Below are 27,170 nucleotides of genomic sequence, written 5' to 3' on the forward strand. Positions count from 1 at the left end.
TTAGCTGCCTTTAGCTTAGCGGTGGCGACGTGAAGTCATGTGACCGTGCTGTAGTTCCTTTATAGCCCAACATTAGCCTCCTTTAGCTTAGCGGTGGTGACGTGAAGTCATGTGACCATGCTGTAGTTCCTTTATAGCCCAACATTAGCCGCCTTTAGCTTAGCGGTGGTGACGTGAAGTCATGTGACCGTGCTGTAGTTCCTTTATAGCCCTACATTAGCCACCTTTAGCTTAGCGGTGGTGACGTGAAGTCATGTGACCGTGCTGTAGTTCCTTTATAGCCCAACATTAGCCGCCTTTAGCTTAGCGGTGGTGACGTGAAGTCATGTGACCGTGCTGTAGTTCCTTTATAGCCCAACATTAGCCGCCTTTAGCTTAGCGGTGGTGACGTGAAGTCATGTGACCGTGCTGTAGTTCCTTTATAGCCCAACATTAGCCACCTTTAGCTTAGCGGTGGTGACGTGAAGTCATGTGACCGTGCTGTAGTTCCTTTATAGCCCAACATTAGCCGCCTTTAGCTTAGCGGTGGTGACGTGAAGTCATGTGACCGTGCTGTAGTTCCTTTATAGCCTAACATTAGCCGCCTTTAGCTTAGCGGTGGTGACGTGAAGTCATGTGACCGTGCTGTAGTTCCGTTATAGCCCAACATTAGCTGCCTTTAGCTTAGCGGTGGCGACGTGAAGTCATGTGACCGTGCTGTAGTTCCTTTATAGCCCAACATTAGCCTCCTTTAGCTTAGCGGTGGTGACGTGAAGTCATGTGACCATGCTGTAGTTCCTTTATAGCCCAACATTAGCCTCCTTTAGCTTAGCGGTGGTGACGTGGAGTCATGTGACCGTGCTGTAGTTCCTTTATAGCCCAACATTAGCCTCCTTTAGCTTAGCGGTGGTGACGTGAAGTCATGTGACCGTGCTGTAGTTCCTTTATAGCCCAACATTAGCTACCTTTAGCTTAGCGGTGGTGACGTGAAGTCATGTGACCATGCTGTAGTTCCTTTATAGCCCAACATTAGCCTCCTTTAGCTTAGCGGTGGTGACGTGAAGTCATGTGACCGTGCTGTAGTTCCTTTATAGCCCAACGTTAGCCACCTTTAGCTTAGCGGTGGTGACGTGAAGTCATGTGACCGTGCTGTAGTCCCTTTATAGCCCAATATTAGCCACCTTTAGCTTAGCAGTGGTGACGTGAAGTCATGTGACCGTGCTGTAGTTCCTTTATAGCCCAACGTTAGCTTTTGACTTCAAAAATCATTAAGTGGTGTTAATGGAGATTATCCTGCTGCACAAAATTAGTATCATAAACATTGAGATTATGTTCTGCTATAATCCCATATCACATGGAGACATCCCATTGAATCAGAGAGGGCCGGCCTACAACAACATGTCCTCCCTGCAGCACTCTTTTGCACATTTTTATAACATTCTGATATCGGCTGCAGCTCTGGAGGAAGGTTTCAGAGGTATTGATATCTGCGGGGGAGACCTCGTGTCTCACGCCCCCACATTGCATGACTCCTCTCTCTAACACACATTCAGGGTCGCTCTCATTGGCATGCATGCACACACTGCCTTTATTTATAGCAGCGTGAACACACACACACACACACACACACACACACACACACACACACACACACACACACACACACACACACACACACACACACACACACACACACACCACACACACACACACACACACACACACACACACACACACACACACACACACACACACACACACACACACAATCTTACATAATGCTGGCCTACTAAAGTAGCGCGGCACGTGACCTGCGGGAGATGATGCTGAACTCTGCTGAGGGTTTCGGCCTCTTACACACACACACACACACACACACACACACACACACACACACACACACACACACACACACACACACACACACACACACACACACACACACACACACACACACACACACACACACACACACACACACACACACACACACACACACACACACACACACACACACACACACACACACACACACACACACACACACACACACCCCCCCCTCCCCTGACTCAGGCTGACATCACTGCAGGCCTCAAGGCTGCTCTCATCAGCTCGTCGCTAGGCAACCCATTCGTCCACAGGCACAACCAACGCACATTTAATCTGGGAGGCTGAGAGACAGGGAGGAAAAGATAAAAAAAGAAATTGAAATCAAAAATCAAAACGCAAATGTCGAAAAGGAGGAAATCAAAAGCAGTGAATAAAAGGGAGGCGGTAGGAAGGAGACACAGAGAGGGAGAGCATGTGTGAATCTAGGCCATCTTCTGTGCATCTCTGTTGCCATCTGTCTGACAGAAACAGAAGCAGGACCCCCTCTCACTCCGCAGGACTCCAACATGACGAAGAGCTGCACGTCTGAAGATATTAAAACCTCCTCCTCCTCCTCTTCCTCGGCTGCCTACAGACACGCTCCTCCAGACAAAGTAGTGCTACATGAAAAGGCCCTCTGAGCAGGCAGATAATCAGAGACCCCCGACACACACACACACACACACACACACACACACACACACACACACACACACACACACACACACACACACACACACACACACACACACACACACACACACACACACACACACACACACACACACACACACACACACACACACACACACACACACACACACACACACACACACACACACACACACACACACACACACACACGAACTGCTTCCAATAAGCTAAATAACTTTGACTTTTGATAAAACAAAAAACAGTATATTAACTTTAATAAAAAATATAGCAGCACATCTGAATATATCAGGGGCTGAAAAGAGCATTTTCTGGCATGAAAAGTAACAAATAAATGTAAAAATATATGACAGTATATTACAGTATGTCATAAATGTGAGAAGATATTTGTAAAAATGTCTATCTCACTATCTGTCTTTAAATGTCTATCTCACTATCTGTCTTTAAATGTCTATCTCACTATCTGTCTTTAAATGTCTATCTCACTATCTGTCTTTAAATGTCTATCTCACTATCTGTCTTTAAATGTCTATCTCACTATCTGTCTTTAAATGTCTATCTCACTATCTGTCTTTAAATGTCTATTTCACTATCTGTCTTTAAATGTCTATCTCACTATCTGTCTTTAAATGTCTATCTCACTATCTGTCTTTAAATGTCTATCTCACTATCTGTCTTTAAATGTCTATCTCACTATCTGTCTTTAAATGTCTATCTCACTATCTGTCTTTAAATGTCTATCTCACTATCTGTCTTTAAATGTCTATCTCACTATCTGTCTTTAAATGTCTATCTCACTATCTGTCTTTAAATGTCTATCTCACTATCTGTCTTTAAATGTCTATCTCACTATCTGTCTTTAAATGTCTATCTCACTATCTGTCTTTAAATGTCTATCTCACTATCTGTCTTTAAATGTCTATCTCACTATCTGTCTTTAAATGTCTATCTCACTATCTGTCTTTAAATGTCTATCTCACTATCTGTCTTTAAATGTCTATCTCACTATCTGTCTTTAAATGTCTATCTATTACTTTAAAATGTCCAAATGTGAGAGGCTGAAAACAGCATTTTCGGACATTAGCACTGAAGTGTTTCCATGTATCTGTGCTTCATTAGGGGCTTGTCCACATTAGAAATGTCAGAGGGGACGAAAGCTGAGAAAATGATGATGATGATGATGACGATGGCGATCCCCATGCTCCGTAATCTCTCATAAAACACACGAAGATATTCACTTGATGTCAAACAGTAAAAACGGCAGTCTCCGTGTGAAGAGGCCTCGCCCCTCCAGACAAAGTAGTGCCACATGAAAAGCCCCTCTGAGCAGGCAGATAATCAGAGACCCGAGACACAAGAGAGCGGGTTTACCCTCCAGTTCACACACACACACACACACACACACACACACACACACACACACACACACACACACACACACACACACACACACACACACACACACACACCCACACACACACACACACACACACACACACACACACACACACACACACACACACACACACACACACACACACACACACACACACACACACACACACACACACACACACACACACACACACACACACACACACACACACACACACACACACAGTCCAGATTACACTTGGTAATCCACTTCTTGATTAGTCCATGCTCTGAACATAATCTGATATGTTTTTTGCGGTAAATCTCTTGATTGCTAACATGTCAAATAAAATGTGTGTCAGCATTAAATACAACTGATATTGGACAGCCACCACGCTCTGGACTCTAGGAGTGTGTTTCCTTTTCCCTTCTTCGTCATCTTGATTCCTCATTGTTTTAGTTTGTATTCAGACTCAAAGCCGTTTTCTCTGAGTATAAAGTGTGCCTCGTCTTTGACTCATCGATGCTTTGTTGTGTTGACGTCAGCATTGTGTGACCGTTGACGGATCTTGCGCACTTTAAGAAAGCCACCTGGGAAACACGGGGACACAAACAATAATGCAACACCTGCCCTGGTGTGGTAGTCGCTGCAGAGCTGACGTAGAATACTTTCCCCAGGTTGCAGATCATGTTTGCAATAAGCTTGACGTAGAAAGAACACAAATGGAAACACAACTGCTTCCTCGAAGTCATAAGAAACTCCAGGGCGCAGAACAATCCTCTCACGCAGCCTCGTGGCTCGAGGGGAGTTTACTTTGAGAGGCTGCCAGCTCTCTGATACCTCAGCATCACCAACAACTCGTCACTTACAGCTACTTTCACTCCGGGACTGCAGAACAAGAGACATGCTTGCTGTCACACCATGCTGTGAGATTAAACGTAATGCCGTAATGAAAGTCATTAACTGATTCATTATCCGTTGAGTGTCATCGATTCTGCTGCAGACGGGTCTTTGCCAAAAGGCCCATCTTAAAGGCACAAGCTGTTAACACTAGATTACTTTTAGAGGAGGCAGACGCCCAGAGACGTCCCACACAAAGCAAAACAAGACATCCAGGCTGAAGGGTGAAGATACGGGGGAACTCCCACACCTTCTCAAGGACTTTCCAGACCAAGATCAATCCAATTCAAGGATCCAACGGTATCGACTCAATCAAAGTTAATTATTGTTGCTCTGTCTTGAGGCAGCGTGAAAAACTACCACGCATTTGAAGTAAACATGAAAGCTGAAAGCGAAATGGAGCGTAATAACTATCCATCCATCTTCTCCCGCTTATCCGTGGTCGGGTCTCGGGGGTAGCAGTTCCAGCAGAGAGCCCCAAACTTCCTTTCCCCTCATCAACCAGCTCTGACTGGGGGGTCCCAAGGCGCTCCCAGGTCAGCGAAGAGATATAATCCCTCCACGCGTAATAACTAACCTTAGGTAAAATATTTGTATACATTAATGTAATACATGACTTTAGGCACTTTTAACGACCCACGTTTCTTTCTGTGAAACAAAGCCCATAATGACCACGTCGATTTTTTAAAACTACATTTTTTTTATCCTTAAATTGACCAATTTTCAAGAATTGTAAGCACCCGTTGGAACCATGTGTATCATACGTGAGGAATGAGAGAAATACGATTTGTTTGTGAGTCTATTGCCTGTTAGAGTCATTGTTTTATTGAAGGAAAATCCTATTTTTGTGCCTCAAGAAGGTGCTAATATTAAAAATGATTACAGTATCCCATCAAGTTGTTTCTTAAATATTGAAACAGGTTACAGTATTTTCAAAATCCCTTAAAAACTAATCTTTGCATATCAACTTCTGAGGAGCACGGTTTTTATGTTTTAATGTTTTTTGACTAACCCAGTTCACAAGACGGTGAAAACAAACGGGCGGACAGACACAAACAATGACAACTTCCTAGGAACTGATAGCGATGGGTAAAAATAAACGCATCCAAGTGGAAAGAGGCCTTCGGAGTGATGTGAACCCATCTGATGGAAACCCACCTGTGAGACACGTGGAGAAAGACGAGCTGAAGGAACTACAGGAGACTGGAGAAAATGGAGATGGAGAGGCGTGAGCTGAGAATGGAATGAGTACAAGGTGTAAAGGTCACCAGATGAGAATGAGGATAACGTGATAGTAAGTGATGTGAAGCGTGAAGGAGTGTACACGAGGCCGGACCCGAGCATCTGCTGGGCGTCTCGCTGCGATCACCACACATGGACGTCACCGTGTTGATCTAACAATGTTTATTAGACCAGAAGGCACCGCCCAGAGGAATCTGCTCTCGACGCCTCAACGCTGAGCGACGGGACCGTTCATACAAAATGCATGAGAGCCGTGAATTATTCATCCTGCTTTTTATTTCCCCCTCAAACAGGGGAGATTAAAAAACCATGAGCTGGTTCAGGTGAGGCGTCCATCAAAACGTTGGTCCCAGTCACTGCAAATCTCACGCAGGCGTAGCTTGAGCTATACAGAGGCGAAGTCCCGTCCATCTACTTCCGACCCATGGGACCTTATCTCTGAAAATGTTTGTATTGAAGTCAATGGAGAGAAACGTATCTTTCGATCCAGTTTGAATTGTGCCACGAATTACACATATGATGTTTGTCATCTTAAAAAATCATTTCCACGTCAAAAAAAGTCACAGTTTGTCTTAAAACTGTTGAAATGTAAGACTATGAAAAATACGCAACTAGAAAGACTACAAATCCCAGAGTCGCGTAAGTGCATTTAGCTAGCTGACATTAACGTTACACATTACACTCGTGTTCCTCACCGACACCTCGTAAAGCCGGTCCCGCATGCTGGAACCGACTAACTCCCCTTGTGTGTGTGTGCAGCTCTCAACATGCCCAGACTTGGAGTGATTTTCACCTCTTTTAATACTTTCCGCCTCATTCTGAAAGAAAGAGGTGAAATGTGCTAACGTGACGGCCGTCTTGGTGTTGGTGACGTGTGTGAGACCAGAGATGTAGGTCATTGAGCGCTTCACACAAAAAAGTGTGTTACTTCACAGTTTTACGACTTGCAAAATTATCTTTTAAATGGACAAACATCATATGTGTAATTCGTGGCACAATTCAAACGGGATCGAAAGATAATCTTTCTCTCTCCATTGACTTCAATACATACTTTTTCCAAAATAAGCTCCCCGGAAAGGGAGGGACTTCGCGGGCTTACGTTTCACTTTCAATTGCATGATATAGCCCAGCGCAACACCTTCGTCACACATGTTGCCACCTGTTTGTAGCATTTTCAGGCGATTTGTAATCTGTTCTAGAGAAACAATGTGTTTTTGGATATTTGTGGAGTTAGGTGGTCCGCGAGTGTTTTTTAATTGGTTAAGTGGTCCTTGGTATGAAAAAGTTTGAGAAACACTGCACTAAACCCTTGTGCTTCATCCAATAATTCGCTCTAGAAAAATCACATATACATGTCAATAAAAAGCCAAAGGATGATATGAATGATGTCCTACTTTATTAACGGAGCATTTAACTCACGAGAGTAACTCTTCTTATTAGATCTTCATTTTTAAGAGTTTGCAATGTAGGGTGTCAATGGATCGTAACTCCATGAAACTCAGACCTTACAAATGTAACTTTTACACGTGGATTGCAAACTTCAAAAATGTTTTAACATCGCCAGGAGGAGCTGTAGGTGACAGCGCCAATTTGAGTCCGTTTCCAAACCTCAAACAGACTCTACACTAACAGCTCCCGAAAACAAAGTCTCTGTAATAATGTCTGGCACACACTTCTAGTGGTTGCATCGCCTCCTTAAACAAAATCAATGTTTTTCAAGGACTTTTGAGGCCAAGTTCCCTCAAATTCAAGAATCCAACAGCATTGACTCAATCAAGTCAATGTGCAATGTGTGATAGAGCATGTGAATAGATCGGCTTGTTGTCAAGACGATTCACTTTGAGAGATTTGGCGTGTTAACAACGTTTCTATCGTGTTGCTAGTGCAAAACAGTCCAAGGAAAAGAAAACAACAACTTGTTCTCGTCTAATTTGAAAGCCAACAACAATCACAAACTTTCTGTCGTAAAGGACCGGCACCAAGACCATCAGACAAGTTTAACCTGTTAAGCCCGAAGGTCCCCGCCGACGGGGACCCTGATGTTTTTTATACACACTCACACAAATATTTTTAATATTTTTTTAAGAATCTTTTTTTTTATTTACATTTTTTTAATTTTTTTTTTTTTTAATGGAATGAATACCTATAGTGATTATTCAATGTAATACAATGATTTTTATAGTCTGGTATCTGAAAAATGTCAAATGGCACTGATGGGCCCAAATGGGCCCAAATGTGCCCAAAGCTTATTCCGCCTGGACTTTATTTTCATAAACCTCTCTAAAAAGGTCAAATGTCACTTGTTTTGCCTCAATCTTGATACAGGGTACTTATTATATGTTATAATTTGGATTCCTAAAGCTTTTAGGCTACTAACCCATCATTCAAGGTTGGTCTTCACTATAAGTAATGGGTTTTCTTTAGGCGGAGACAGGAATTTACATTTTTTTGCTATGTTCCATCTGAATTTACTCTGACACAGAAACATCTATATTGATTCTGACACTTCTACATCCAACTCACAGATGTAACCTTGCTTTGATAACAAAGATTATTCATATAAACCTTTTTAGAAGTGAAGTTACAGTCATTTGTTCTGGGCATGTCATTTTCGAGCCTGAAACCTGAAAAACAGGCTCGGGGTTAGCCACAAACGTTATTGTTTATGACCAAATATATCCAGCAACAACTACATGACTACAGAGTAAAGTCTGCATTCTGCACGCTCTACCAATGGCGGCAGCCCTCACCTGAACCTCTAAGTATTTCCTGTGAGCAAAAAACACGACTGACTAGGGGTGTAACGGTATCCGTATTCGTCCCGTCACGGTTCGGATGTCACGGTTCGGCACATGCAGTCACACGGCGAATACGCCTTTTTTTTTTTTTATGAGTCGGAAAAAAGTCTGTCAGGGCAGCATCCACTACACTATTTATAATCCAGGGGGCGGTATTGCGCCTAAAAGCTGTTTGCCAGCCGCCCTTAAACAACAAATGAAGAACAAGAAGAAACACAACAACAAAACGAACAAAATACAAGAAGAAGAAAAGTTAGTATGGCGATTTCAGATAACACACAGGAGCTAGAACCCACCTGCTTCTTTTAAATCAGCTGTGTGGGAACATTTCGGGTTCCCTGTGGACTACAATAACGATGAAGTGTGCGAGTGGTGGATCGGAAGAGGACGGTGTGTCGGCGTTGTTCGATAGCGGTGCGGTATGCTAATGGCAACACACGCCAAACATGCTAAATCATATCAGAAGGCATCACCCAGACTTGCCACTCACCGGAGCCCGGCAAAAGACAACAGCAGTTCAACAGCTGATCCCCGCTGTTTTTAAGAAGCCAATAGACATGAGAGCCGAGAGACCAAAATAAATAACGGAAGCTTTTGGCATATGTTTTTCAACGACTTTGCGCTCTTGAAACACTTTCTTATTATTTATGATCAGGACTCCCTGGAGGAAGAGATCTTGTATCTCAATGGGAAATTCCTGGATAAATGAAATGATGTAATATTTTCAAGACATTCTTTTTAGTTTTACAGCTTGATGAAACCTTTTAGTTTGACATCAGCCATTATGTTATTAAGATACTATGGCCATCTGAGTGTTTGTGGTTTGTTTTTAACTGTTTAATACAGTTAATTATTCACAATGTCAGAGTTCTTTATTTTGAAACTGAAACTTGCTCTACTGTTCAAACATAAATAACAACAAACCTGGAATTACGCATTTGGGACTTTTTTTTTGCTTTTTCTTGTTGTACCGAACCGTGACTTCTGTGAACCGTTACAGCCCTACGACTGACAATTCCCAGCTGTGGGTTTGGAAATTACGTTCAATGTCCAGTTTGAACAGAAGAAGACATTATTACCATGGTTGACTGCATTTAGTAGCTTGTAGTCGTTGCTGAAGTGAATATCACAGATTCTTGCTAAAGCAGTAAGATGGCTAGGTTTATAAATCATCATAATGTTTGCACAGAGACTTATGGAAAGCTATGACGACTTTCAACCTTGTATTTTTGATTTATGCAGGATATAGATACATTAATATAGAGTGTGAGCCACAACACACATTAGCCTCATCCTTGAGTTGATACGATAAACCCTTCACATCCCTGCATCTTAATATGTACTTCAAACACAACTCACGAAGCTATTATCGACATTACACAAGAACACACTCATAAGTAGCAGTGGATCAGCTTGTAGTCCCTTTGTGATAGTTATCAATAATCCAAAGGAAATAAAACCCTTACTATCTGAATGGCTCGATCAGTCAAGAAGAAAAGAGAGAACATGTGTTATTGTATATCTCAACCAACACTGTGATGACACCCCTGGCCTCTCGGAAAGTAATCTAAAGGAGCACTTAAACATCAGGTATCAATAACTAGTCAAGTCCGCCTTGACACAACAGTTTCTATTCTATGACACCATAGAAGGAAATGCTACTAATTGCAAAGCCTTTATTTGGCATTGCCACCACTTTGACTGTAAGGTAAAAATTAATTATGAATTCAAGTAAAAGATTAAGGACGATCTGGGGCAGATATACGAGGCCTTATCAATATAAATGCAATTTAGAAAGGAAGAAGTTGGAGATGTTAAAGACCTATATAATACATACCTTGTTCCGAAGCCCCCCCTGGTCCCGGTGGGGGAGTCGAGGCTTTCTCCTGGCTTTGCTGGCCTGTCGCGATTCATTTGCTGCAGGATGGAGCTCAGCTCGGTGATGACGGTGTTCTTGGAGTCTGGGGTCGATGGGGGACTGTGCAGCTCCGGCGGCTGATCGCCCCACAGCTTGGATGTCCTTTGAGTAGGAGTCCTAGGAGGTTCAGAGGACGACGGAGGAGGGGGAGGATCCTGAGGCGGGGATCCATAGGACTCCGGGGGCTCTTCAATGAGAGCGTCATGATAAAGCGATGTTCTGTTGATGACGGACTTGCCCTTGGGTTTGGGGGGCACGGGGGGCCGGTCCACCAGGAAGGCGTGTCCGTCTGCGGTGGCGTAGAGGCTCTCCAGAGCGCTGTCGCAGAAGCCCCCCTCGGACGACAGGGTGGAGATGCTGGACACGGTGCTGGTTGTCTCCATGTGCTGAGGATCCCCGCTACTGCGGCTGTCTACCTCCTCGATGCCCGAGTCACCCACCCCTGACTCCAAATCCGGCGGAGGGGGAGGATATGAGGGTGGCATGTTGTTTGCAACCCGTTTGTGTTGCTCAGTGACAGCGGGCGGGGCGTGAGGGTGGTATGGCGGTAGAACAGGACCTCCATTTCGTCTCTGTTGCTGAAGCATCTCTGCAATGGCACTCGCCTGATCGTCAGGAATGTCGATACTGTTGGCAAACTCCAGCGGTGGTGGGAGGGGATCCGAGAACTCAAATTCCTCATCGATGTCCACTGATGCGAGAGGAGGTGGTGGGATGCGGAAGGGCAGTTTTACCGGTTCGTCAATGGACTCGTTCAAGGGCATGCTCCTCCTCCTTAATGAGGTTGGTTGGGGATTGGGGGACAGCGACGAAGCGTTGTGAGGGTCCGGTTGGTTGGGGTCCTTGAGCTCCGATGGCCTGTTGCTGTCCTGCCCCTCCACCTCTTGGTTGTTTCCCTTGTTGCTTGCTTCGTTGCTGGTGTGGACCATCAACAGTCCAGTTAACTGCTGTGATAAATCCGACACATCCGCTGGCGCACTTTTCCTCTCCTCAACTGCCTTATGCTTTCGTTCTTCCTGTGCCCCGTCGGACTCATACTTCTGCTCCGTCATTTGTCTCCGCAGACCGCCTCGACTCGGCCGCCCCATGGTTGCCGATGAGATTGCGGCAAAACTTGTCTCGATCCCCGAGCGTAGTTTGGTGTCAATAAACAGCGGTTGATTGAGGTCTGGTTTGTGGCTTGGCTGACTTGGGAGGGACTGGGGTTCGTGTTTGGGCGCTTGCTGAACCTGAGGAGGATTTGTTGGCTGATTCTGAGGATGGTTCTGTTGCTCCTTCATCGCCCGGTCGCGAGCTGCCAGGGCCAAAGCAAGAGGGGAATTAGGATCCAGGGGTTTGCCTGTAACCGGATGGAGGTAAGTCCCGTTCGACCTGTAGTGGCTCTTCGGAGGTGTGGATGGGAGACTAACGGGACTGTCCAGGTTGGGACACTGGCCTGTTCTGGTGTTTAGAGGCTCCCGAACCACTGTGGGCTCAGGAGTGTTGAAATCTGTCATGTTGCCACTACCTCCCCCGACAGGACGACCGAGCTGTGCAGGGGGACCCAATATCCTTCGAAGCCTCTCATCGCTAAACATGCCTTCATCGATGGACTTAGAATGGCGAAGACGAGGGGTCGGTGTAGGACTACCGAAGTCATCATCCCCAATATCTATTGACTGGAAGGCGATGGAGTGCTTTTTTGCCTCGAGCCTCTTCTCCCGGTCCCTTACTGCCCCAGCAATAGCTGCTGCAAAGGGGTTGCCTAAAGACGGGTCTTCGGGACGCAAACCGCCAACAGGCATGAGAGGAGGGTGTTCGGGGGTGGTGGGCTCGATCTCCATACTGCTACCCTGGCTGCTCTTGCCACTGCTGCTGGTGGAGGGCTCCTTGATGATGATGGTAGGGATGGGAATGGAGGAGCAAGTTCGTTCTACCGGCGTAGTAGGCATGGAAACCGCGCCCGATGGGTTTGATGACATGTGACTCTTTTTCTCCGGACTATCCTCAACGTTGTGCTGTTTTACAAGCATGCCCTTCCTTCGAGCTGGTTTGGCTGGCACGTACAGGTTCCTATTGCCCACCTCGGAGTAAGGGTTCTCCGGTACTGGTGCGCGCCCTCGAATGCGCGAGTCAAACTGCTCAGAGCTCTGCCGGTAATAGCCGCGCCGCAACGTACCGGCGTCGGTCGTTCGGCTAATGGTCTTCACCACATTGGCTGAGTTCTGGGTGAAGCTGGGTCGTGTGGTGCCGTAGCTCTTGGGTGTTGGACCAGAGTTGAAGTCAGGTGGAGAAGGGGGTGAAATGGCTGGGGGAGGAGGGATGTCCTCTGAGGTGTCGGGCATGGAGAGGCTGCGGGCAAACTTGAGTAAGGGAGGCGTGAGGAATCCATGTTTGTCGTCCTCCGATGTACCTTGGAGAAATGGAGCAGAAGGAAACATTATGTGAGGACCTGGGGGTGACATCCATATGTTTTATTTCCAGCTTTTCCTGAGTTTTATGAGACAAGATAAATAAAGAGTAGCTGAATATAAAATGTTTTCTGCAGCAAACCGGAATTTACTGGTGAGCTACTTTTGGCATTTACCCAAAACCACCACGTGAGATTTAGACAAACATTTATATTGAAGGCCAATTTGATTTCAAATCTATACAGAAGAGCAGAAGTGGATTACTTAAGATGGAGTCAATTCAAATATCGAATTATTTCATTTAATAGACAACAAAAGGCGTGGACGAAGCTACATTCAGTTTAATTCGTTGTCACTTAGTCAATAGAGTGGCGCAGTGACGCGTCCTAAAACCCGGAAGATTATAAATCTATCGATTAGATTTATGATTAGAAAATTATAAAAGCATTGCATTGCTTTTTTGTCGAGGGAACCGGAAGAAGCTTACTTCCGGGTTTTAGGACGCGTCACCGCTCCACTCTATAAGTGACACACACGATGTAGTTGACACACCGGTGCCTTCAAACAAGAACATTCTAAAAGCGCTGTGAGCAACATTAGGCTGCACGGCGTCCCTTCGGTTCAGCAGTGAGAATGAGGTTTCAGCATACGTTTAACGACCTCGAATATCATCTCATGAAAGCACACTTTGCTGACTGGATCGTTCCAAGTTATCTATAATTAACTTGCATATTGCTTGAGCACACAGAGCGAGCCCTCTGAGCATTAATAGAATATTAGGACATGCTAAAAGCGCTGGACATGAGCTTCACAACGCTAACACTCACACGCCTTCACACACATTTACCGTAAGCACATCATACCTATGGACTTCTGCTTTTTCAAAGTGCTCTTCTCAGGTAGCCCCAGGAAAGCCCCCGGCACCGTGGGTGGCACCACTGCTACTCCCTGGCGGTCATGATATAATGACTGCAAACAAGAATATTGTTAATGATATACCAATAAATACACATTCTTCATCTGCTGGGTGTGGACACAAACACAAGTTTCGGATATATTTGTAGCTGTAGAACAAACTGAAGTCAAAATAGATTCACAAACATTTATTGTCCCAAGAAGGACTTTGTTTGACCTTCGTTGTCCCTGTTTCATGCTGATCGTAAAAAGACACACAACATTAATAATAATTTCTGATCAGACGTGTTATTTAAATGTTCAAAAGGCGTTTCTATTATTCTTTTAGCGCCAAATCCTTTTCAGACGAAGGCAAGACAGCCTTATTTAGCTGCAAAACCGAAAAACCAAAAGTATTTCGGACGTTTTAACGAATGCTGGCGTTCCCATTCGGTTTCTCAAATACAATGCCAAGTCAAATCCGTGAAACTAAGTCATTTATTTAAAGTATGTGTTGATGTCACCTGCGCTTCGATCACCTACATTGATATCAGCTGCTGTCACCAAACAGCGACTGGATGGCCGTGGTTTGATGGTGGCGATCTTCATATCGACAGGCGATGTCTTCTGGGCGTGCGTCATCTCCTCAACTTTGTCTGCAAGATACAAAGTGAGCCGTAATTGATGAGCAACAAAAGACACGGGCGGGATTGAACTTGTAAAGCCAAACGCAAGCTTGTCATTCTCAGTGACCCGTCCCTGCAGATGAGACTGGAAGAAAAAGGGCAGGAGGACTTTGATGAAATGTCTCGGGTGTGTCAAGCCGTGCAAGCTCTTTCCAAACAGCCGACTCAGCAGCATCATCCAACTCTCAGGGTCGTCCCCTCATTAAATGTGGAAATGAAAGCTCTGTCAAGTTTGCCTTTATCGTTCCCAGTTGTATGTCTTTATATTTCGCGCCTGCACCGTGGGGAAACAGCACTTTGGCAGCGGTGCACTTCCCTCTGGTGCGACGATGCGGTCAAATAGAAGAGTACGGTGGCCGACAGGTGCAAACACATTATGACGGCTGTGAGAGAATATCTCTCTTCCTAAATGTCAATAATCTTCCTTACTCCTAAGATATTTAACATTTACTGCGTGTTTACATTTACGATCAGCCCTGCTCCTTATCTCCCGTAAGGAATGTGTTGATGCAGTCGTATGTTGAGACTAGGTTTTACAGCTTGAACGCTAGCTTCTAATCTCGAGATGGGAGAGACGTCTCCTGTGCAGATGTGTTTTACGCCATGATTTACGCCCATCCCCAATATGCTGATCAACTCTCCGTAAACTAGTTAAAAGGTCTATCGAGAGAGAGGCTGGGCAGAATTGACATGACAACCCACCCGTGCAGGCAGAACCTTTTGCTGCTGTGACTTGTGATATGAATTCTCCGGCCGTTGACTTGTAATAACTATCATTGTTTGGACATCAAAGCTCCAACTCTCCTCGTGTCTCCTCTGAGTCCTGACCTTACAACGGCCAACATACGTCCGTTAGGAGAGACGTGCTGCAGTATCACAAACTGATGGAATTATTAAAACACATGCAAATACAAAATATCATCATCAACCTGAAGAAACATGCGCAGCGTTCACTAAAAGCTCTGCACACAAACACTACAAAGACAGAACCCTCTCAATTGGCGCATGTGTTGTCAAGTGGGTGAAGATGTTTCTTTGTTTGCATCGTTCTGAAACGGCAGCACCTTTCTCCTATCTCCTATTTTTTTTTTTTTTTAATTGTACGGTGTCCTTGGGTGTCATGAAAGGCGCCTAAAAATAAAATGTATTATTATTATTAGAAGTGTTTTGGTGGCCGTTGCAGCACGTGTGCACTTGTCGCCCACCGTAGGTAGAGTCCAGCCAAAAGGTGTTAGCTCAGAGAAGCTACATGCTAGCCCTGCTAGCCTCTTTCTGTGCGACCTCATGGGCTAGCTGTGTCGAGGATGTGGAGAAGCTTCCATGCATTAGTGGGGGGGGGGGGGATTACTTAGAGTGACTTGGAAAACAATCCTCTTCTTCTGCGTATCTACTCCCAGAGGAGTGGAGTGGGGAGGGGAGGAAAGGAGCGTCAATGACCTTAAAGACAGTTACGCCAAAACACAGAAACACATCACACACACACACACACACACACACACCACACACACACACACCACACACACACACACACACACACACACACAACACACACACACACACACACACACACACACACACACACACACACACACAACAGGACAAAAAATGCACATTTCCTCGCTCTCCCAATTGGATTGCTGCTACACTGTTGCCATGGAAACCTATCGTGTGAGTGAGACATTGCCTGGAATAAACCTCCTCCACACACACACACACACACACACACACACACCACACACACACACACACACACACACACACACACACACACACACACACACACACACACACACACACACACACACACACACACACACACCACACACACACACACACACACAGATATTCTTCCAACATGTGTTGCTGCGAACAAATCTTTTTAAAAAAAAAAAGTGGGTCAAAATAATCCGTGATTGTGAAGGAGCGGAGGAGATTAAACATATTTGTACTCGACGTAAAACAACAATAACCCATGCAACAACAACAACAACAACAACAACAACAACATGTATAACACCATGAAGACATCAGTCGTGACACATTATACATCATGCAAACGACATTGGGATTGAAAGTCAGACACATCAAATTCTTATCAACATATTTTTAATAATGCATTAGAACAGTTGATAAAGGTGAAGGGAGGAAGGCGTGAGACATAAATCTATAATTATAAATATTGGGAGATATCGTAAACATGCCTCCAGACACTTACCACCTTTCTTTTTCCTTAGAGTGGCTTAGAGGGCGACAGAAACATATTTCTAAATCTTAAAAGCAGCAAAACAGATTCCTCCCTTTTCACAAAATGAACAACGATATACCAGCTTTCTTTTGAGGAGCCCAAATCTTCAGGTGTCTATCAGTATGTAGTGTCTCTACTTTAAAGAGTCCTCTCCTGCTGGTGTTCAGGTGTATATCAGTATGTAGTGTCTCTACTTTAAAGAGTCCTCTCCTGCTGATGTTCAGGTGTATATCAGTATGTAGTGTCTCTACTTTAAAGAGTCCTCTCCTGCTGATGTTCAGGTGTATATCAGTATGTAGTGTCTCTACTTTAAGAGTCCTCTCCTGCTGATGTTCAGGTGTATATCAGTATGTAGTGTCTCTACTTTAAAGAGTCCTCTCCTGCTGATGTTCAGGTGTATATCAGTATGTAGTGTCTCTACTTTAAAGAGTCCTCTCCTGCTGATGTTCAGGTGTATATCAGTATGTAGTGTCTCCACTTTAAAGAGTCCTCTCCTGCTGATGTTCAGGTGTATATCAGTATGTAGTGTCTCCACTTTAAAGAGTCCTCTCCTACTGATGTTCAGGTGTATATCAGTATGTAGTGTCTCTACTTTAAAGAGTCCTCTCCTGCTGATGTTCAGGTGTATATCAGTATGTAGTGTCTCTACTTTAAAGAGTCCTCTCCTGCTGATGTTCAGGTGTATATCAGTATGTAGTGTCTCTACTTTAAAGAGTCCTCTCCTGCTGATGTTCAGGTGTATATCAGTATGTAGTGTCTCTACTTTAAAGAGTCCTCTCCTGCTGATGTTCAGGTGTATATCAGTATGTAGTGTCTCTACTTTAAAGAGTCCTCTCCTGCTGATGTTCAGGTGTATATCAGTATGTAGTGTCTCTACTTTAAGAGTCCTCTCCTGCTGATGTTCAGGTGTATATCAGTATGTAGTGTCTCTACTTTAAAGAGTCCTCTCCTGCTGATGTTCAGGTGTATATCAGTATGTAGTGTCTCTACTTTAAAGAGTCCTCTCCTGCTGATGTTCAGGTGTATATCAGTATGTAGTGTCTCTACTTTAAAGAGTCCTCTCCTGCTGATGTTCAGGTGTATATCAGTATGTAGTGTCTCTACTTTAAAGAGTCCTCTCCTGTTGATGTTCAGGTGTATATCAGTATCTAGTGTCTCTACTTTAAAGAGTCCTCTCCTGCTGATGTTCAGGTGTATATCAGTATGTAGTGTCTCTACTTTAAAGAGTCCTCTCCTGCTGATGTTCAGGTGTATATCAGTATGTAGTGTCTCTACTTTAAAGAGTCCTCTCCTGCTGTATGTTCAGGTGTATATCAGTATGTAGTGTCTCTACTTTAAAGAGTCCTCTCCTGCTGATGTTCAGGTGTATATCAGTATGTAGTGTCTCTACTTTAAAGAGTTCCTCTCCTGCTGATGTTCAGGTGTATATCAGTATGTAGTGTCTCTACTTTAAAGAGTCCTCTCCTGCTGATGTTCAGGTGTATATCAGTATGTAGTGTCTCTACTTTAAAGAGTCCTCTCCTGCTGATGTTCAGGTGTATATCAGTATGTAGTGTCTCTACATGTCTCCATGCTTTAATGTTCGAAAAGCTCTTTATTTCTCTCATACTGCCTGTGCTGCAGCACCTCTTTTCACCCTCTGTACGAAACCAGAGCCCAGTCTGCTCTGATTGGTTAGCGTGGCCGGCTCTGTTGTGATTGGTCACCGACTTAGAGATGTCCCGCCCCTTAGCCTATCACGTACATGTTGAAGCGATAGCCAATAGAAGCACCAGTGTTAAATAGTGATGTCAGAGAGAAACTCCAGGAAGGGATTTTAGCCTTTGCAGGAAACGGAAACCCCAAAAAGCGAACAGGGCACTTTAAATATTTAAAAGATATTCAGTCCAGTGTAATTTTCTATCTGTCTAAATGCACTTGAATGAAATGCAGACGTGTTGAATAGGCAGCTTCGAGAAACATGCTGACCAGACGTGTTTCTCTGTCAGCATTTCCTGCTCTCTCATCTCCCGTCCTACACCTTTGACACGCCCGGTATTACTAATGATCGTATACTATCGACATATTTAACTGTCTTTTTGTACTAACAGCGGTTCCAAACTGTAAAATGCTTTAACTCCAAATAAGAAATGTTATTATTGTGGCAGTATGAGTCCAACAGCTGGAGCACATGATCACTAAAGATAGTCAAAATGAATTGTTATTCTTACTACTTTTGGTAAACCTTCCTCTTCCTCGGGTCAAATTCGACACTTCCCCAAATTAATTGTTGTATATTTTTTGTATATTTTCTAGTATACTACGCTCTTCCACCACTTTCATTATGTTTTGGGTTTTATTCAAATGTTTAGCATCTTCTGGGGTCAATCTTGTCAAATAATTTGTTCCTTTTTTAACTCAGAAAGTAGTTTGGAATTTGTGTAAATTAGGTTTATTGACCAGACATTTCAGAAAGAAGAGTTAAACTTGTAATACGTAAGAATAAAGTTGCCTTAAAAGGTGTAACATAGATTTTGGTGATTATTTACTAAATGCTTTTTAAATAGTCAAACCAGGAAGACACAAGTTGATAATAATAATAATTCCTTACATTTATTATAGCGCATATCAATGACTCAAAGCGCTTAAAAGCGCTGATAGGAAGACACTAGGGTTTAACAACGGCCTCTGTTAAACCCTGGGTTCCCTTATTTCGATCTCACGTCGTCTTCCCTCCTTTCCTTCATTCCCCTTCCTTTCCTTCCTCCCCTCTCTGTACAGATGTGGCCTCCTGTCCTTTTTTCTGATGTTGTCTCAGAATCGCTGACTGACCCGTCTGTCAGAAGCTATAAGATGACACACCACTTAAAAGCAACACACAGAGGATCCTGTGAAGTGGGACTCACCACGCACACGCACACGCACACACATCAAAACGTAAACAAATAATTCCTCCCTGAAGCTGCAGTGACACCATATACTGTAGATGTTGGGGTCTTACAACTAACAAATATTATTTTCATTATCTAATAATCTGAAGGTTATTTTCTAGATTATATTTGTTGGGTGGATACAAGCGGCCGAGATGGGTTTTCTCCGCCGGGGGCTGGTGTCCTCCCTTAGGGGATAAGGTGAGAAGTTCGGTCATCAGGGAGGGACTCGGAGTTGAGCCGCTCCTCCTTCGCGTCGAAAGGAGCCAGTTGAGGTGGTCGGGCACCTAGTTAGGATGCCACCTGGGCGCCTCCCTAGGGAGGTGTTTCCAGGCACTTCCAGCTGGGAAGAGACCAAGGGGTTAGACCTAGGACCAGGTGGGGGAGGGATTATATCTCTTCGCTGGCCTGGGAGCGCCTTGGGATCCCCCAGTCAGAGCTGGTTGATGTGGAGACAGGGAAAGTTTGGGGCATCTCTGCTGGAACTGCTACCCCGCGACCCGACCACGGAATAAGCGGGAGAAGGACGGGATGGATTTGTTGGGTGAATAAAATGTCAGAAAATCGTTACAAAGACCATTGCAATTAAGTCCAAGGTGATGTTCTTTAAAGAAGCCCTATTCTGCTTTTGGGGTTTTCCCTTTCCTGTAGATCACATGTGTCAAACCCAAGGCCCGGGGGCCAAATCAGGCCCGTGGTGGATTTAATTTCGGCCCGCAGGATAATTTCTAATTATTATTAGATCTGGCCCGCCGGTATATTGCACGCATTCCCTCCATCCTGAGGGTCTCCTCCGCTCAGAGCCAGACCCCAAACATTGATGACCTTGCCCCCCGAGATGAGACGCCAAGTATCTGAACTAGCATCACAGAGCAGCACACTGAGTTAATGGATGCTTCCTTCTGCACTTTGTTTCTTGAGACAACAGGGCATGTTTGGTTTGTTCTTTGAGGGGAAATAGTTTCTTTGAAGCTGTTGTTGTCCTGTGGGAAAATGTACTCATAAGAAATGACTCAGATAGCTTCAGAAAGAGCCGTAAGAAATTAATGCAGCTGATTATTTAATGTTTAATGTTGTTTTTATAGGCAATAATTTAAGCTTTGTTAGTTCCAGGTTTAATATGTGCAATAAGTTCATTTCAATAAGTTCTGCAATAAACATTGAACCAGTCCGGCCCTCGACTAGTACCCATTTTTTTATTTTGGCCCACTGTGTATTTGAGTTTGACACCCCTGTAGAGTGTTACATAGGTTTTAGTGCATGTGAATGGTCTGCAAAGACTGACATTCAAAAGTACCAAAACACAGTGACATCACTATGGAATACTAGCTAGCGCTCCAACACATTGTATGATAGGCTAAGGGGCGGGACATCTCTAAGCAGTTGACCAATCACAACAGAGCCGGCCAGCTAACCAATCAGAGCAGACTGCGCTCTGGTTTCAGACAGAGGGTGAAAAGAGGTGCTGCAGCACAGGCAGTATGAGAAGAATAAAGAGCTTTTTGAACATTAAAGCATGGAGACATGTAGAGACACTACATACTGATATACACCTGAACATCAGCAGGAGAGGACTCTTTAAAGTAGAGACACTACATACTGATATACCCACCTGAACATCAGCAGGAGAGGACTCTTTAAAGTAGAGACACTACATACTGATAACACCTGAACATCAGCAGGAGAGGACTCTTTAAAGTAGAGACACTACATACTGATATACACCTGAACATCAGCAGGAGAGGACTCTTTAAAGTAGAGACACTACATACTGATATGCACCTGAACATCAGCAGGAGAGGACTCTTTAAAGTAGAGACACTACATACTGATATACACCTGAACATCAGCAGGAGAGGACACTTTAAAGTAGAGACACTACATACTGATATACACCTGAACATCAGCAGGAGAGGACTCTTTAAAGTAGAGACACTACATACTGATATACACCTGAACATCAGCAGGAGAGGACTCTTTAAAGTAGACGCCACACACTGATATACACCTGAACATCAGCAGGAGAGGACTCTTTAAAGTAGAGACACTACATACTGATATACACCTGAACATCAGCAGGAGAGGACTCTTTAAAGTAGACACTACATACTGATATACACCTGAACATCAGCAGGAGGACTCTTTAAAGAAGAGACACTACATACTGATATACACCTGAACATCAGCAGGAGAGGACTCTTTAAAGTAGAGACACTACATACTGATATACACCTGAACATCAGCAGGAGAGGACTCTTTAAAGTAGAGACATACATACTGATATACACCTGAACATCAGCAGGAGAGGACTCTTTAAAGTAGAGACACTACATACTGATATACACCTGAACACCAGCAGGAGAGGACTCTTTAAAGTAGAGACACTACATACTGATATACACCTGAACATCAGCAGGAGAGGACTCTTTAAAGTAGAGACACTACATACTGATATACCTGAACATCAGCAGGAGAGGACTCTTTAAAGCAGAGACACTACATACTGATATACACCTGAAAGGAGCGGAATAGGGCCTCTTTAAATGTCTGGTTTTTAGCTAAAAGCTGCGAATCGACAAATCGTTGAGGCTCTACTTGAAAGCATGATGGCAGCAGAAGGGCAGAGATGAGCCACGAGGAAAATCAGTTCACTTCTTTATGAAGAGAAAACCCAAAGCAAAAAGAATCAAATGATGGAAAGCTAGATTGCATTAGCCTGAACAAAAGCTTCATTCAGCGGCTGGAGGATGCAGTTAAGGGAAATGGATTAAAAAAGGTTATGCAGAATTAACTGCTTACCTTTATCCACTGAGGGGAGATTAGCCATCAGAAGAGAGGAGCACACACACAGAGGCTGTTAGGCACAGATGCAGGACAGTGTGAGTAAACATGTAAATAACAACAGGAAGTTCTTACTAGTTCCTCGAGTTCAGAGGTCATCGACTTGGAGCGCATGGACAGCGCTGTGGTGGGGGCTCTTTTCGGAGGGGGGGGCGCTGATGGAGAAAATGTCATAAATAAATACATGTACATTTGTTTAATAAAGACATCAAGTGGCGCCACATCTTCTCATCCACCGAGTTCAGGAGGGATGATTACTAATTGCTGTTTTAATTAATAAAATTTTTATTATTTATAAATAATATCCTACTTTTAAACGTTATTCGCGCTTCATAGTGTTTGACAGATAATCTACAGATTTGTATATTTAGTCATATATATATAATATTTTTGTTTGGTTATTTTCTACTCTTTATTTTCACATTATTTGCTTCTGTGATCAATAAAGTATATCTTATCTTAAAGGTCACCTATCATGCTATGTTTAGGCAATAGCAGAGTTCTCAGATATATACAAATATATAGAAACATGTCTACGAAGTGTTTTGCTCAAAATACCAAACAGATCACCCATTCTAGCCATGCCTCATATCCTCTGTTTCACTTCCTGTTTCTAAAGTGCTGATCTTGGGTATAAAGCTTTATAACAATAAAGGAGGGGCTGAGCTCATGCGGGCCCGGCAGCTACCGTCTAAACTAAATGCTGCCGTGATGAACGCCATATCATGGATCATCAAGGATCTGAAACAGTCTGGAGCTCAAAGGCTTTCTCTCTTGCCGGTTATACCACAAGGTGAGTTCCTTTCTACACTGAAACTTGCTCTAAGTTCAAACATAAATACAACAACCTGGAATTATGCATTTGGGACTTTTTTTTTTTCTTTTTCTGTTGTACCGAACCGTGACTTCTGTGAACCGTTACGCCCTACGACTGACAATTCCAGCTGTGGGTTTGGAAATTACGTTCAATGTCCAGTTTGAACAGAAGAAGACATTATTACCATGGTTGACTGCATTTAGTAGCTTGTAGTCGTTGCTGAAGTGAATATCACAGATTCTTGCTAAGCAGTAAATGGCTAGGTTTTAAATCATCATAATTTGCACAGAGACTTATGGAAAGCTCGACTTTCAACCTTGTATTTTGATTATGCAGGATATAGATACATTAATATAGAGTGTGAGCCACAACACCATTAGCCTCATCCTTGAGTTGATACGATAAACCCTTCACATCCCTGCATCTTATATGTACTTCAAACACAACTCACGAAGCTATTATCGACATTACACAAAACACACTCATAAGTAGCAGTGGATCAGCTTGTAGTCCCTTTGTGATAGTTATCAATAATCCAAGGAAATAAAACCCTTACTATCTGAATGGCTCGATCAGTCAAGAAGAAAAGAGAACATGTGTTATTGTATATCTCAACCAACACTGTGACACCCCTGGCCTCTCGGAAAGTAATCTAAAGGAGCACTTAAACATCAGGTATCAATAACTAGTCAAGTCCGCCTTGACACAACAGTTTCTATCTATGACACCATAGAAGAAATGCTACTAATTGCAAAGCCTTTATTGGCATTGCCACCACTTTGACTGTAAGGTAAAAATTAATTATGAATTCAAGTAAAATTAAGGACGATCTGGGGCAGATAGACGAGCCTTATTAATATAAATGCAATTTAGAAAGGAAGAAGTTGGAGATGTTAAAGACCTATATAATACATACCTTGTTCCGAAGCCCCCCCTGGTCCCGGTGGGGGAGTCGAGGCTTTCTCCTGGCTTCGCTGGCCTGTCGCGATTCATTTGCTGCAGGATGGAGCTCAGCTCGGTGATGACGGTGTTCTTGGAGTCTGGGGTCGATGGGGGCGTTGCAGCTCCGGCGGCTGATCGCCCCAGCTTGGATGTCCTTTGAGTAGGAGTCCTAGGAGGTTCAGAGGACGAAAGGAGGGGAGGATCCTGAGGCGGGGATCCATAGGACTCCGGGGCTCTTCAATGAGAGCGTCATGATAAAGCGATGTTCTGTTGATGACGGACTTGCCCTTGGGTTTGGGGGCACGGGGGGCCGGGTCCACCAGGAAGGCGTGTCCGTCTGCGGTGGCGTAGAGCTCTCCAGAGCGCTGTCGCAGAAGCCCCCCTCGGACGACAGGGTGGAGATGCTGGACACGTGCTGGTTGTCTCCATGTGCTGAGGATCCCCGCTACTGCGGCTGTCTACCTCCTCGATGCCCGAGTCACCCACCCCTGACTCCAAATCCGGCGGAGGGGGATATGAGGGTGGCATGTTGTTTGCAACCCGTTTGTGTTGCTCAGTGACAGGCGGGCGGGGCGTGAGGGTGGTATGGCGGTAGAACAGGACCTCCATTTCGTCTCTGTTGCTGAAGCATCTCTGCAATGGCACTCGCCTGATCGTCAGGAATGTCGATACTGTTGGCAAACTCCAGCGGTGGTGGGAGGGGATCCGAGAACTCAAATTCCTCATCGATGTCCATGATGCGAGAGGAGGTGGTGGGATGCGGAAGGGCAGTTTTACCGGTTCGTCATGGACTCGTTCAAGGGCAGTGCTCCTCCTCCTAATGAGTTGGTTGGGGATTGGGGGACAGCGACGAAGCGTTGTGAGGTCCGGTGGTTGGGGTCCTTGAGCTCCGATGGCCTGTTTGCTGTCCCCCTCCACCTCTTGGTTGTTTCCTGTTGCTTTGCTTCGTTGCTGGTGTGGACCATCAACAGTCCAGTTAACTGCTGTGATAAATCCGACACATCCGCTGGCGCACTTTTCCTCTCCTCAACTGCCTTATGCTTTCGTTCTTCCTGTGGCCCCGTCGGACTCATACTTCTGCTCCGTCATTTGTCCCGCAGACCGCCTCGACTCGGCCGCCCCATGGTTGCCGATGAGATTGCGGCAAAACTTGTCTCGATCCCCAGCGTAGTTTGGTGTCAATAAACAGCGGTTGATTGAGGTCTGGTTTGTGGGCTTGGCTACTTGGGAGGGACTGGGGTTCGTGTTTGGGCGCTTGCTGAACCTGAGGAGGATTTGTTGGCTGATTCTGAGGATGGTTCTGTTGCTCCTTCATCGCCCGGTCGCGAGCTGCCAGGGCCAAAGCAAGAGGGAATTAGGATCCAGGGGTTCCTGTAACCGGATGGAGGTAAGTCCCGTTCGACCTGTAGTGGCTCTTCGGAGGTGTGGATGGGAGACTAACGGGACTGTCCAGGTTGGGACACTGGCCTGTTCTGGTGTTTAGAGGCTCCCGAACCACTGTGGGCTCAGGAGTGTTGAAATCTGTCATGTTGCCACTACCTCCCCCGACAGACCAAGCTGTGCAGGGGGACCCAATATCCTTCGAAGCCTCTCATCGCTAAACATGCCTTCATCGATGGACTTAGAATGGCGGAAGACGAGGGGTCGGTGTAGGACTACCGAAGTCATCATCCCCAATATCTATTGACTGGAAGGCGATGGAGTGCTTTTTTGCCTCGAGCCTCTTCTCCCGGTCCCTTACTGCCCCAGCAATAGCTGCTGCAAAGGGGTTGCCTAAAGACGGGTCTTCGGGACGCAAACCGCCAACAGGCATGAGAGGAGGGTGTTCGGGGGTGGTGGGCTCGATCTCCATACTGCTACCCTGGCTGCTCTTGCCACTGCTGCTGGTGGAGGGCTCCTTGATATGATGGTATGGGAGGGATGGAGGAGCAAGTTCGTTCTACCGGCGTAGTAGGCATGGAAACCGCGCCCGATGGGTTTTGATGACATGTGACTCTTTTTCTCCGGACTATCCTCAACGTTGTGCTGTTTTACAAGCATGCCCTTCCTTCGAGCTGGTTTGGCTGGCACGTACAGGTTCCTATTGCCCACCTCGGAGTAAGGGTTCTCCGGTACTGGTGCGCGCCCTCGAATGCGCGAGTCAAACTGCTCAGAGCTCTGCCGGTAATAGCCGCGCGCAACGTACCGGCGTCGGTCGTTCGGCTAATGGTCTTCACCACATTGGCTGAGTTCTGGGTGAAGCTGGGTCGTGTGGTGCCGTAGCTCTTGGGTGTTGGACCAGAGTTGAAGTCAGGTGGAGAAGGGGGTGAAATGGCTGGGGGGGAGGGATGTCCTCTGAGGTGTCGGGCATGGAGAGGCTGCGGGCAAACTTGAGTAAGGGAGGCGTGAGGAATCCATGTTTGTCGTCCTCCGATGTACCTTGGAGAAATGGAGCAGAAGGAAACATTATGTGAGGACCTGGGGGGACATCCATATGTTTTATTTCCAGCTTTTCCTGAGTTTTATGAGACAAGATAAATAAAGAGTAGCTGAATATAAATGTTTTCTGCAGCAAACCGGAATTTACTGGTGAGCTACTTTTGGCATTTACCCAAAACCACCACGTGAGATTTAGACAAACATTTATATTGAAGGCCAATTTGATTTCAAATCTATACAGAAGAGCAGAAGTGGATTACTTAAGATGGAGTCCA

At 44.9% G+C, this 27,170-nt stretch overlaps 1 pseudogene; it reads right to left on the bottom strand.

Moving 5' to 3' along the window:
- The window catches only part of LOC117442777 (uncharacterized), a 102,600-nt pseudogene that overhangs the window by 18,997 nt on the left and 56,433 nt on the right, over positions 1-27,170 (bottom strand).

Source organism: Pseudochaenichthys georgianus, chromosome 3, assembly GCF_902827115.2.
Source record: "Pseudochaenichthys georgianus chromosome 3, fPseGeo1.2, whole genome shotgun sequence".
Classification (NCBI taxonomy): Eukaryota; Metazoa; Chordata; class Actinopteri; order Perciformes; family Channichthyidae; genus Pseudochaenichthys; species Pseudochaenichthys georgianus.